General features: G+C 47.5%; 1 long non-coding RNA gene and 1 pseudogene across 1 annotated transcript in view; both read left to right on the forward strand.

Annotated features, from left to right (window-relative positions):
* Window positions 1-13,037, forward strand: part of LOC145532589 (uncharacterized) — a 571,872-nt gene that overhangs the window by 306 nt on the left and 558,529 nt on the right. The window contains exons 2-3 of the long non-coding RNA XR_014073407.1: window positions 649-720; window positions 1,167-1,257. This is a non-coding gene — a long non-coding RNA (uncharacterized LOC145532589). The remainder of the gene's footprint in view (window positions 1-648; window positions 721-1,166; window positions 1,258-13,037) is intronic.
* LOC145532155 (large ribosomal subunit protein eL39 pseudogene) lies at window positions 11,569-12,770 on the forward strand (annotated as a pseudogene).

Raw genomic sequence — 13,037 nt, forward strand, 5'->3', positions numbered from 1 at the left:
GAAGGAACAGCGTGTCCAGAGGCACAGAAGCGTGAAAGCCCCCACGAAGCCGTGTTTGGCTTTGCTGGAGCGGAAAATGTGAGGGAGGAGAGGCCAGAGATAAGGCAGGCGCAGTCACCAGGAGCCGGGTCGAGAGGGTCATGTGTGCAGAACTAATGAGGTGGCCGTTTATCCGGCGGGACAGAGGGTGAGGGGGCTGCGAATGAGGGAAAAGTCTGAAATACACCCCCAAGGGCTTCCCACACCAGGGCTGGCATGTCCCTGACTAACGTCCTGCCCTGGCTCCCCCTTAATGGCCTATTGGAATTTTGAAATTTTCTAGGTTAAAGTTACTGGTGCTTTGCTCTTGGGCACAGTATTTTGGGGACGTGATGGATTAGGTTTACCTGCCGGGGCTGTCTGGGAACTTTCTTTTTGGGGAAGATTCTGACCATGCCCTACCTCCATTCCTCAGCCCACCTCTTTGAGGTGGGGGGACATATGGGCTACCTTGTTTCCACAAAGGGAAACAAGCCTGCTCGAAGCCTGCAATCGGGTGGCGGTTAAAGCATCTTGACTCCCTTCCCACTTTACTTTCACTCAAGAATTTATCTCCATCTAATGAATATTCTTTTTGTTTTGTTTTGCTTGTCTGTCTCCCTATTCTAGAATCTCAGCTCCATGAAGGCAGTGGTTTTTGTCCTCTTGCTGTATTCCCAGTGCCTGAAATGTGGCTGGCAGGTGAGAGACATGTATTCAATATTCATGGGATGTATAAATGCATACATCTCTTCCTTTAGCATGGGGAGACTTAGAAGGCCCAAACAGAAATGCATTCAGGGTCCAGGCAAGTGTGAAGATGAATAAAGCAGTTGGGTATCAGACAGTTGGGAAATGGTACAGGGGAAGGGAGGCCAGACTGAAGGCCTAAAATTCTTAAAACAAACAAAAGCAACCCAAGAGGTGAAACCGAACAAGGCTAAAGGCAGGATTTGGTCAGTTTTCTGACTTCTGCTCTGGATGGCCTTGGTCAGTGTTTTTTAATCTGTAGGTTATGATCCATGAGTGGGTGGTGAAATCAATTTAGCCGGGCATGACTAGCATTCAAAAAGAAAATTGAATAGAAAATGACACAACTTTGCACATAGTACAGGTGATCTATTACTGTGATCATTTCTATGTTTCAGGAAACGTTCATCTTGGCCATGTGTGTACGTGTGTGCACGCCAGCCTAAATGTGCATCTGTGAGCATACATGCATTGGATCTTGATGCAAAGGTATTTCTCTGCGTCTTGGGTCAAAAACAATTTGAAAACCCTGGGCTTTCTAGTTAATTAAGCCAGGCTGTTGAGAAGTTTGCAAATTTAGAGATTGTTGGTTGGATGTACAGAATTGCCTTCACTGAGCTGTATTTGCTGCTTAAGTTTTGAGACACTGACTCCTGAAATGATCGTTGGGAATTTGAGGAAACTGACCTCTAGGCAGTCAGATTGAGAGGATGGTTTCAGGCTGGGCCTAGGTTGAGACATTCACTCTCAAGGTCATGCCTGTCTCGGCTCCGCACGTTCTTGTGGAATTCACTTCTCTCTTGCTCCCTTAGCTTTGCATCCTTCTGGTTCTTTCTTGGTTCTCCTGGTGTTTTCCCTCTTTGGTTTCTTTTCCACCCAATCCTAAAATATGTGGAGGCCCACCTGGTGTTCCTTTCTGTAGTGTGTTTTTACAGCAGTGGCTGCCAGTGAATCTTGTCTCCTGGTAAGGTGTCCCACATTGATTTTGGCCTTGTGACTTTCTTTGGCCAATAAGGTCTTAGCTTGGTAGTACATGTACTTGGTAACTCCTGTGCATTGACGCTTGCCCGCTTGGATGCTCCCCCGAGTCAACGACGCTGTGAAGAAGCCTAAGTGAAAATTCACATGGAAAGAAAGGCCAGGTGTTCCAGCTGTTGCCGCTGAGCCCCATCCTCTGCTGACAGCTGGCATCAACCAGACACGTGAGTGAGCTGATCTGGGACCTTCTAGCTCCCTATCCAGACACATGCAGCCACATGAATGAGCCAGGTGAAGCCAGAAGAGGAACTACCCAACCAATTTATAGAGGAATAATAAATACAGCTGACCCTTGAACAGCATAGGTTTAAACTGCTCCGGTCCATTGATACATTGTTTTTTTCAATAGTGAATAACGCAGTGCCTTAAGATCCATGGTTGTTTGAATCTGTGGATGTGGAGCCATGGATACTGAGGAACCACATATGTGGAGGGTCATTTATAAATTATAAGCAGAAAGTTCCCTAAGAATCTGCCTTGCAGGAGATGTGGGTTCAGCCCCTGGTTGGGGAACTGTTAGTAAGATCCCACATGCTGTGGAGCAACTAAGCCTGCACACTGCCACTACTGAGCCCGGGTGCCTCAAGGAAAGATACTTCATTGTGTCACTGATACAGTCAAATAAATAAAAATAAATATTAAAAAAAAATTATAAGCAGATTTTCAACGGATGGAGGATCAGCATTCCTAATCCCCACCTTGTTCAAGGGTCCACTGTAGTTATTTTTAGCCACTAAGATTTGGAATGATTTACTATGCAGAAATAGATAGCTGATATTTTCCCTCACCCCTCATCTTCTCTCACTCTGTGGGTGGACTCAGCCTCTGACTTCTGATATGTTGAGGGCCCCTAAATTGACAGTTCTAGCCCAGAACATGTTTCTGAAGCCCCGATTCACATATCTAACTTCCTGATGGTTGGGGATGTGTGTGTATGTGTGTTCAGTCATGTCTGCCTCTTTTGACCCCATGGTCTGTAGCCCGCCAGGCTCCTCTGTCCATGGAATTTCCCAGACAAGAATACTGGAGTGGGTTGCCATTTCCTTCTCCGGGGGATCCTCCTGACCTGGAGATTGATCCTAAGTTTCTTGTGTCTTCTGCATTGACTAGTGGGTTCTTTATCACTGTGCCACCAGGGAAGCCTGGTGATTGGTTACGTCCACCTAAATGTCCACAGGCTTGGGCAGCTCACCCTGTTCGCACCTTGCCTCATCATCTAACCCAGGTATCTCCAACCTCTGGATCTAATGTCTTATGATCTGGGGTAGAGCTGATGCAATAAATAATAGAAATAAAGTGTAAAGTAAATGTAATGTGCTCGAATCATCCCCAAACCACCAACCCCAACACTGCCCCCTAGTCCATGGAAAAATTGTCTTCCACGAAACCAGTCCCTGGTGCCAAAAAGGTTGGGGACCACTGATCTAAACTATCCCAGACCTTCTCCTCTTCCTCTCATAATCTCTGTCTCGGTTGATGACGTTGTTGCCAATCCCTAAAGTTACCAGCCTGATCTGGCATGTTTTGTTTTCCAAGATGGTCACAAGATCTTTTATTCTGCATGCTCTCATGGCAGCATGACGTTGATTATCGTCCCATTAGGAGGTGGGTCAGTGTTCCCCTGTCTTGAATCTGTGACTACAGAGGAAATGACACCTGTGACTTCTAAAACTAGGTCATTCGGGTCATCCTGTGGCCACCTGGTCCCCTTGGGACACTCACTCTCTGAAGCCATATGCCATGCTGTGAAGAAGCAGAGCCTCCATGGACGGATCACAGGTGGAAATTCGTATTGGTTTGTTAGGTTTGCAGAACACAGACTGGGGGCCTTAAACAACAGAAATGTATTGTTTCACAATTCCAGGCGCTGGAAGTTCAAGATCCAGGGTATGTTTCTTCTGAAGCCTTTCTCCTTGGTCTGTGGATGGCCACCTTCTCCCTGGTGTCCTCGTGTGGTCTTCCTTCTGTATGTGGATCTCTGTCCTAATCTCCTGCTCTTATGAGGACACTGATGATATTGACTAGAGCCCACCCTAATGACCTCATTTTAACTTAATTACCTCTTTAAAGACCCTTTCTCCGAATACAGTCATGTTCTAAAGTAGTTGGGGTTAAGACATCAACATATGAATTTTGAGGCATGGTGGACACACTTCGGCCCATGGCAGTGTTCTAACTTCCCCAAAGGCTCAGCGAGTAAAGAATCCACTGGCAATGCAGGAGACACAGGAGACACGGGTTTGACACCTGTGTCGGGAAGATCCCCTGGAGGAGGAAATGGCCACCCATTTCAGTATTCTCACCTGAAAAATCCCATGGACAGAGGAGCGTGGCAGGCTACAGTCCACAGAGTTGCAAAGAGTCAGACACAACTGAGCGACTAAGCACGGAACAGCGTTCCAGCCAACAGCCCCAGAGGATGACAGAAACCTCAGGGTAGAACTGACAGCCAGCACTGCCCCCAGACCTGGGGAGGAAGGCTTCACCTGATGTGAATGAGAGACTTTGAGCAAGAACCACTTAGCTGAGCCTGATCACCCTCTCGATGATCACCATGAAAGGTGATAATTAATTATTGTTGTTCTAAACCACTATATTTAATAGCAATAGATTATTGGAATACTCTAGAATCAGTCTGGTTGCTGGTGGTGATGGTGGATGGGGTACGGGGAGCTGACCAGGAAATTATCCTGGATTGGTCCCTCTTGCTTCCCCTCGCCCCCCATCTAAAACAGTTCTTGATTTTATTTACTGCACACCTCTGTAATCCAGCTGTCTCTTCACCTTGACCATCGTGTTCCCACGTCCTAGATTGTTAAGTGGCCTCCTAATGTCCATCCCATCCTCCTTGTGTTGCCTAATAGATGTTCTATGATGTGGGCCTACCACCTGTAACTCTTTTAGGGGCCACGGCTCTGTTAAGAAAACCAAGCCCTGATCCTCCATCATTGATCTTATGGGAAGGGAAAGGGGCTTATGACTCAAAGACCCATCCTCTCCTGTGTGGTAGACAGACATTGGCCGTACCTGGCTGTTGAATACTTGAAACTGGAGCTAGTGCCATGAGAAACGGAAGCTTTAATTCTACTTCATTTTAATTAATTTAAAATTAAAAAATGATGATTTAGTTATTGGAAAACATTGACGTGTGTTTGGAAGAGGCTGCCCAGCTGTCCTGGTTTTCCTGGAACTGGGCTTTCGGGATGTGGAACTATGAGTTTTAAAACCAGGACTTGCGGACTTCCCTGGAAGTTCAGTGCTTAAGACTCTGAGCTTCCACTGCAGAGGGTACAGGTTCAATTCTTAGTCTGAGAGCTAAGATCCCACATGCCACGCAGCACGGCCAAAAGAAAAACGGAAAACCAGGACTTGAATAAACGAGGATGAGTTGGTGACACTGCTTTGAAACAGCTTGGTCTGTGAAATCCAAATACAGCTCAAGTATCATGGATGAGAATTTAGCAGCTGGATGGAGATGTGCCATAAATGTCAAATACACCCTAGTTTTCAAAGACTTGGTATAGAAAAAAAAAATCTCCTTAATAATTTCTTATATTGATTACATGTTGAAATGATAATATTTGGGATAGTGAGTTAAATAGAATATATACTAAAATTCCATCTGTTTCTTCTTTACTTTTTAAAATTTCAAGTCACATATGGCTTGCATTATATTTTTATCTAGCCCTGCCCTTGAGTAGTGGCTCTCAAACCGTGGTTGGTGTCAGAATCACTGGGGCACTTGGTAAAGATACCCAGGCCCAGGCCTTGCCCTGCTTGGGGAGCCTGGGCCCCTGTTCTTTGTCAGCTTTCCTGGTCCCAGTCACCCTGCTGTGGTGGGGTGTGGTGTGGGAATATAGATGCCAGCAACCCCTTTCTTCTTAAGTCTGGGGTCTCTGGACCCGAGAAAACAATGCCCCAGGACAGGCAGGGGTTCTCACTCTGGCTGGCTAAGGCCTAGCATGGGCTTTGCCAGCATGAACTGCTCAGATGGCATAGAAGTAGAAAAAGAAGAGAGGGAGGGGAGGGCCAGGAGAACTAAGGGGGCATCTTTTTGTGGGGCTGTGGTTCTTTCTGGATCCTTCCCTAGTCCCTAGGCGAGCTGACCTTGAATCTCCTTCCCTGGGTTTGACACACAACACCAAGAGCCACGGGGAGTCATTGAAGGTTCTTGAGCAGGGGAGGGGCCCAATGAGATGGATATCTTTCCGAGGTAGCCCAGGCCTCCACCACCTCCTTTCCCCCACTTCACCACGGGGCTGCAGGAAGAAGAGATTTCTCTGAGTCTTTGCTGGCGAGTCCCATCCTGCATGCTCGCCTTCACCCCCACGGAAAAGGATCCGTCGCTCAATCATGTCCGACTCTTTGTGATCCCATGGACTGTAGCCCACCAGGCTCCTCTGTCCATGGCGATTCTCCAGGCAAGAATACTGGAGTAGGTTGTCATGCCCTCCTCCAGGGGATCTTCCTAACCCAAGGATTGAACCAGGTCTCCTACACTGCAGGCGGATTCTTTATCGGCTGAGCCGCCAGGGAAGGGAAGGATTATTGGTCCGCAAAGTGCGGTGGACTGAGTTCATGTACGTTGTCGCAGCTTAATCCCCATCAGCCATTATCCTCATCTTGGGTACAGGCTCTTCTTCCTTCATGCTCCCAGGCCTGCCCAGCCTTACCAGGATCCCCCAGAGACCAGGTGCTGGCCTCTCTGCTGCTAATCCACACTTAGACACAGACGCCAGGCATCACTTGGCCCCACGGAGGGAGAGAGTGTGGGGTGTGGGAAACCAGCCAGCCAACCAACCATCACTGCATCCTTGAGAACCAGGCCTGGTCTGAGTTTGGCCTCTATCCCATTCTGTGCTGTGCAGATTACATCTTTCTCTGCTTTGGTTTCCTCATCTATAAAATGGGCACGATGGTGCCTTTCTCACAGAGCATGCTCATGTGGGGATGAAAGGAAAGAACGCCTTTGGGAAAACATCCAACACTGCTCCTGGCACTTGGTAGATACTCATTCAGCAGATATTTGTTGAATGAATGAATGAATGTGTGGATGGGCACATTGGCACTCTGGCCTCAAGGGCAGACCCCCTCTGTAGTTTCCATTCTACTCCTTCCTGGCTTGTAGCTCCCCTCAGTGAAGGAGGAAAGGAGGGAAATGAGTGTGTCTAGGGCTTCCCCTCCGTGCCTGTGTGTGCTCGCTGCATCTGATTCCCAGAACAGGTAGGGATTCATATGCTCATTTTACAGATGGGGAGACTGAGGCTAGGGGAAGGTCAGGAGGAGCCGAGAGTGGACACAGCTTTTCTTGGGTCTCCCAAGGGCCTGCACCAGGGCTGAGCACATAGTGCTACTTAAGGAATGCCGACTGGTTGAATCAGTGAGTGAACATCGGGCCGTGAGGTGACGGTGGAAGCCCCATCCTCTTTACTGTGACATCCTTAGGCGGGGCAAGAGGCAAGGAGTCTTTCTCTCATGCTCTGTCTTAGATTATTTCCTTTCATACCCTCTTCCTGCCTCCTCTCCTTCTACTTCTCAACCTGTGCTCTTTCAGCAGTTTTTTTCCCCTTTTCTTTCTTCCTCCCTCCCTCCCTTCTTTCCTTCCTACCTTCTTTCCTCTCTCTCTTTCTTTCATGTAACCTGTGACTGGGGACCATACTGCATAGCCTCTAAGAACCAAAAGGTTGACATGGTGGAAGATAGAGGCTGAGGGGCCTCCAAACCCCTACCATTCACACCCTGGTGCCTCATTTTCCTCATCTGTAAACTGGGTTGTTTTAAGGAGTTGGGGTGGGATGTGTAGGTGCCGAGTACAGGCCTGACCAATGGGAAGAGCCTGAGGGATGTGACTTGTTGATGTGGTTGTTTCGTCTGTGCCTAAGGCTGGCGTTACTGCAGCTCTTTGATATCCTGGGAACTGACTTGAAAAGCATCAGGGCCTGAGATTCTGAAGGTGTGACTTGGGGTAGATTGTGCATCAGTTTTACAATCCCTAAAATGCAAGTGTCTGGATGGTTGCTTCCCAGGAAGGTGGTGAGCTGCTGGTCATGAAGTCATTGGGATGGGAGAGCCATAGCTGAGTGCTGTGGAACTAAGGAACTCGGGGATGATGTGTGGCCTTCCCTGGGGTGGTGTTCCTTCAAGGCTTGTGGAGTGACTCAGGATGTATGTGTGGTGATTGACCAGTGGGAGTGGCCTGGGGGTCCTGGGTGACCTCTGATCTAGAGCAGTCCCAGAATTCCTTCTTGGCAGGTGACAGGAGAGGTAGCTGTACCTGGGGCATCTTTTTGCACATCGCAAAGGTGATTTGCTTTCTTGGGAGGGAATCTGATCTCTAACATCCTTTGTGAAGATGCAGAAACATCTGCAGTGGATGCTGCTGGGATTGCTCATGAGATATTAGTCTCGTCTCGGTGAAGAGAGCAATTTATCAGAGGCCATTCCTTCCAGCGATGAAGAACCTTTCAGAACTTGATTGTACTTAATGCATCAGCCTTTCCAAAGTGTTTTATTCCACCCTCAAATGAGATAATGAAGCCCTTTAATTTACTGTTCAACTCCCGCCCAGAGTGAGTGGGTCAGGCCCAAGGAGACAGAAAGCTGGAACCCGGCTCAAGAGGCCAAGTATCCCTGCGGTGTTGTCAGCCTGGAACTGCCCATCTCCTGGCAGGAGGTGGCACGGAGTCCCAGGCAGCCCAGAGTAAATCCCAGTCTGGTGGCTTCCTTCCTGTGTGTCCCCAAGCAAGTCACTTATTCTCTCGAAGCCTCAGTTTCGCCATCTGTAAACTTAGGATGGTTGATGACACTGGTGTGGCAGAGTTGTGGAAAGGATTAGGGATGATGTGGCTAAGGGGACAGTGCCTGTCACTAGATAGATCTTCAAGAAATAGCAGCTGTCACTGGGTAGTGAAACTGAGCTCTGAGACCTCAGAGGAAGTCATTCTTGCTCCTGGTCATGGGGGACATTCACATCCATGGCTCTGTCTTGGAGTCACCATCAGCACCAAATAAATCAGCCTTCAAGGCCTTCACCTCCTGCTTCTCTGTGCATCTCATCCTGACCATTTCAGTGGAGCTAGCCCATTCAGTCAGTAGATGATAGATGAATGACTGTAAAAATCCAGCCACGGGCAGCTTCGGAGCCCAAGCTAGACCTTGCCCAAGCCTCCTTCAGCCTCCCATTTGGACCTGGGAGCTTCTTGACCTCCCCTCCCCTGGTTCTCACCCCCTATTGGACGTGCGTATTCTGACATATGTGATGGTGCAAGCTCTGGGTAAATTGAAGGGGCCTCATTAGATTTGTGTTGATTACAATACTCTCCCCTGAAAGCAGTAAGATTGCTTGCTCTAACAATATCAGCATGGGCTTCCTAGGTGTCTCAGTGGTAGCAAATCTGCCTGCCAATGCAGGAGACACAGGAGACGCAGGGAAGGTCCCCTGGGTGAGGGCATGGCAGTGCACTCCAGTATTCTTACCTGAAAAATCCCATGGACAGAGGAAACTGTTAGGCTACAGTCCATGGGATCACAAAGAATCAGACCCAACTGAGCATGCACGTGTTCTGTGCACACACACAGACACACAATATCAGTATATTATGATACTTTTCCAAGGATGGAAGCAAAGCATCTTGAGAAAGGGGTGTGTTTTCTAATTTGCTCACAGGTCAGTATGGGTGAATGGCTTACCCTTCCTTCCTCCACTGCCTCAGTGACCTTCCCTGGCTTAGCCCCACACTCCCCTTATGGCAGGATTCTGGCATTTGTCCTCTGTTCCTGCTCTGGCCTGGAGGGACCAGCCAGGACTTGCAGTGTTGGCTTCATCTCAGGCAGATTCCTGACCTGCTCTTGTATTCTTGGATCCTGACCCCAGAACGATGCCTATCGACGTATTCTCCTCCCTCAACTAAGACCCAGTGCAGCCAAATAAATAAATAAATATTTTTTAAAAAGTATTCCTCCGACTTATTTCCTTCCTCTTCTAATGGGACTTCTCTGCCTTTCAAAGTTTCTGCTATTTATTTCCAGGAGCCCCAGTGGGTGTCTCACTTGTGCTCACAAACATTTTTCTGCTACATTTTATTGCCATTTTCCTCCTCCTGTGATTGACTTTCAAGCTGGGATGGCTGCTCTCAAGGTTTCTGCTGTCTCCTCCCACCGCTGTGGCCCTCACTCCTCGGAAAGCTGAGGACCTCTCCAGGATGAAGCCTGGCTTGGACACACCCCTCTGAGCTGCCCCCGTCACCCTAAAATGACTTTCCTCTCCCTTCCAGGCTTGCCGTTTCATGGTCACACAGCTACAAAATATACTGTTATCTCTTAGTATTGTGCAGGCAGCTTAGGGAAAGGGCTTGCTGCAGACTGTATTCTCCCCAAAATGGTAGCAACAGTGACTCCCCATCTTCACATGGTCTTCATACAATGGGACTCTGACACCCCTTCTTCTTGGATTGAGATGGATTTGTGACTATGGCAGAAAACACAGAGGGTCATAAAGAGTGGTGTAGCTTCCTCTAGCTTGTTTGTGATGCTTGCTTAGGGGACCCAGCCACCATGCTGTGAGGAAGCCCAAATCGCATCCACCTTCCAGCCAGGTGAGTGGCGCTATCTTAAAAAAGTGGATGGTCCAGCCTTAGTCAGCCATCCTAGCCCATGCCACCTGGAGCAGAGATGAGCTGTTGCCACTGAGCCTTGCCCAGACTATGGATTCATGAGTAGAATAAGTGTTGTTTGAAGTCACCAAGTTTGACATGGTTTGTTCCACTGCTATAGACAACAGATACAGAGTTTATCCAGTTTGCAGTATTCTCCTTCCCTGGGACTCAGACCTGGAGCTATGGGGCTGAGCCCAGGGCCAACCTGAAGGACTGATCTGGCTCCACCCACTGGGAATTACATATCCCTTTCCTCAGGTTGAGCCTCTTCCTGGGAAGCTCTTGGGTCCTTCTCACAGACTGACCCATGGGGGCAACTTCACTGGTCCCCTGGAATTGACTGAAAGGGAAAGTTGCTCAGTTGTGTCCGACTCTTTGAGACCCCATGGACTATAACAGTCCATGGAATTTTCCAGGCCAGAATACAGGAGTGGGTAGCTTTTCCCTTCTCCAGGGGATCTTCCCAACCCAGGGATCGAATCCAGGTCTCCTGCATTGCAGGCGGATTCTTTACCAACTGAGCTGTCAGGAAACTGGACATCCTCAAATCCTGGAGGGCCAGAGTTTAGATTAAAGCCAAGACATCTTCACTTCCTTCTTATCCTCCACTCCTAATCACAATCTCAGTTATTTTATGAGAGGGAAACTGAGGCTCAGAGAAGTTGAATCACTCTCCCCAGGCGGTAAAGCCGGGAAATGGGAGACTGAGATTTGGACCCATGTCTGTCTGCCTCTCCACTACCCTGGGGACTGCTTCTCTGTGTTATGTGCAGAGGCTGATGCTCCACAGTGGCCCCTGTGTCTCCCTAAGGCCCTAAGCCACTTCATCACCCTCTTTACAGACGCCCCTCAAAGAAGATGTATGTTCAGATGGCTAATAAGCATATGAAAGGCACTCAACCTCATTTGTAGCTAGGAGATGCAAATAAAAACCCCAAGCTGGCATTCCAGTGGCTCGGATACTGTGCTGTCACTACCAAGGGTGTGGGTTCAATCCCTGGTCAGGGAACTAAGATCCTATAAGCCACATAGCACGGCCAAACAATGCCCCCCCGACCCCGACAAAACAACAACAAAAACAAACCAAGCCTACCCCTACTGTGATAGAATGCAAAAGTGCATCTCTCAGACCACCTCCCATGGATCTGCGGCCCCAGCAGTCATTTTGGCCAACTCGGTCATTCCAGCTTTCATGCACCCTCTGGATTCAGTGGGGGCTCACTTTCTTCCTCTGCTTGCACCTGCTTCCTTCCTGACCACAAGTGTCGATCTCAAGAGCATTTCTTAATAAACATCCTGGGTGCTAAACCCCATCTCTGTTTCCAGGGGAACCTTACCAGTGACAACTACACATCCACTAGAATGGCTGAAATGTTTTGAAAAAAAATTGAATCCTATTTTTCATGTTTTTGAAACATTACAGACTGGAAACAGACTCAGGCATACATGGCCAGTTGATTTTTGTCAAAGGTGCAATGGCAGTTCAATGGAGAGAGGATAATCATTTCCTCAAATGGTGCTGAAACAACTGGACAGCCATATGAGAAAATAAAAAGCAAGCAAGAAGAAAAAAAAAAGCCTTGATTACTTGTACCTCACAACTCATACAAAAATTAACCCAAAATGGATCATAGACCTAAAAGCAAAACTTTAAAATACTCCCCAGAAGGAAGCATAGGAGAAAATCATTGTGACTTCAGGTTAGGCAAAATTTTTCTTATAGTTTCTGTATCCATGAGCTATAAAAGAAAAATATGGTAAATTAGATTTCCTCAAAATTAAAAACATCTGATTTTGAAAAGACATTCTTATGAAAATGAAAAGACAAGCTATAGCCTGGGGGAAAATATTTATAAAACACATGTGATAAAGAACTTGTATCCAGAATATAAAGCATCCTGAAAACTTCATAATAAGCAAACAAATGACCCAATTAAAAATGGTCCAAAAAATTGAACCAACCCTGCAGACAAGAAGATATATGGATGGCAAATGAGCATGTGAAAGGATATCGAGCATCATGAGCTATTAGAGAAATGCAGATTAAAAACCGAAATGAGAGGGACTTCCCTGGTGGTCCAGTGGTTAAGAATGTGCCTTGTGTTCTTTTCTCTTCTCTGCCATCCTGTGTGGGTTTGAATTTGCTCCTCGCCAAGTCTCACGAGACTGTCGGTATCAAGTGATTCCTGGCCAAGACACAAAGGCAGAATCATCCCATTCCCCAATGGACTCGAATGCAAACTGATAATAAAATCAGGTACAGCTCCAAAAGAAGACAGACATTGGAGAAGAATCAAGCTGGGTCTATAGGGAGCCTCACATGTAAAGTGGCACATTTATGCTCCGGCAAGGTCACTTGCATCTTAACCAAATCACAGTGCTGAGAGCATCACTACTGTCTGAACAGCTCATGGGAGAAATGGAATGTTTGGCTCGTGGTGTTTCCTGACTAGCGGTCCATTTGGCTCAGAAATAAATATGTGAAACCTTTTATTGGAACTGTTATTGTATTATTCTGGTTTGTGATGATGTACTGAACAAATACCTCTCCTGTCAGGTGAAAAAAAAAAAAAGAAT

This window comes from Giraffa tippelskirchi, chromosome 13, assembly GCF_054371585.1.
Source record: "Giraffa tippelskirchi isolate mGirTip1 chromosome 13, T2T-mGirTip1v1.2.pri, whole genome shotgun sequence".
Lineage (NCBI taxonomy): Eukaryota > Metazoa > Chordata > Mammalia > Artiodactyla > Giraffidae > Giraffa > Giraffa tippelskirchi.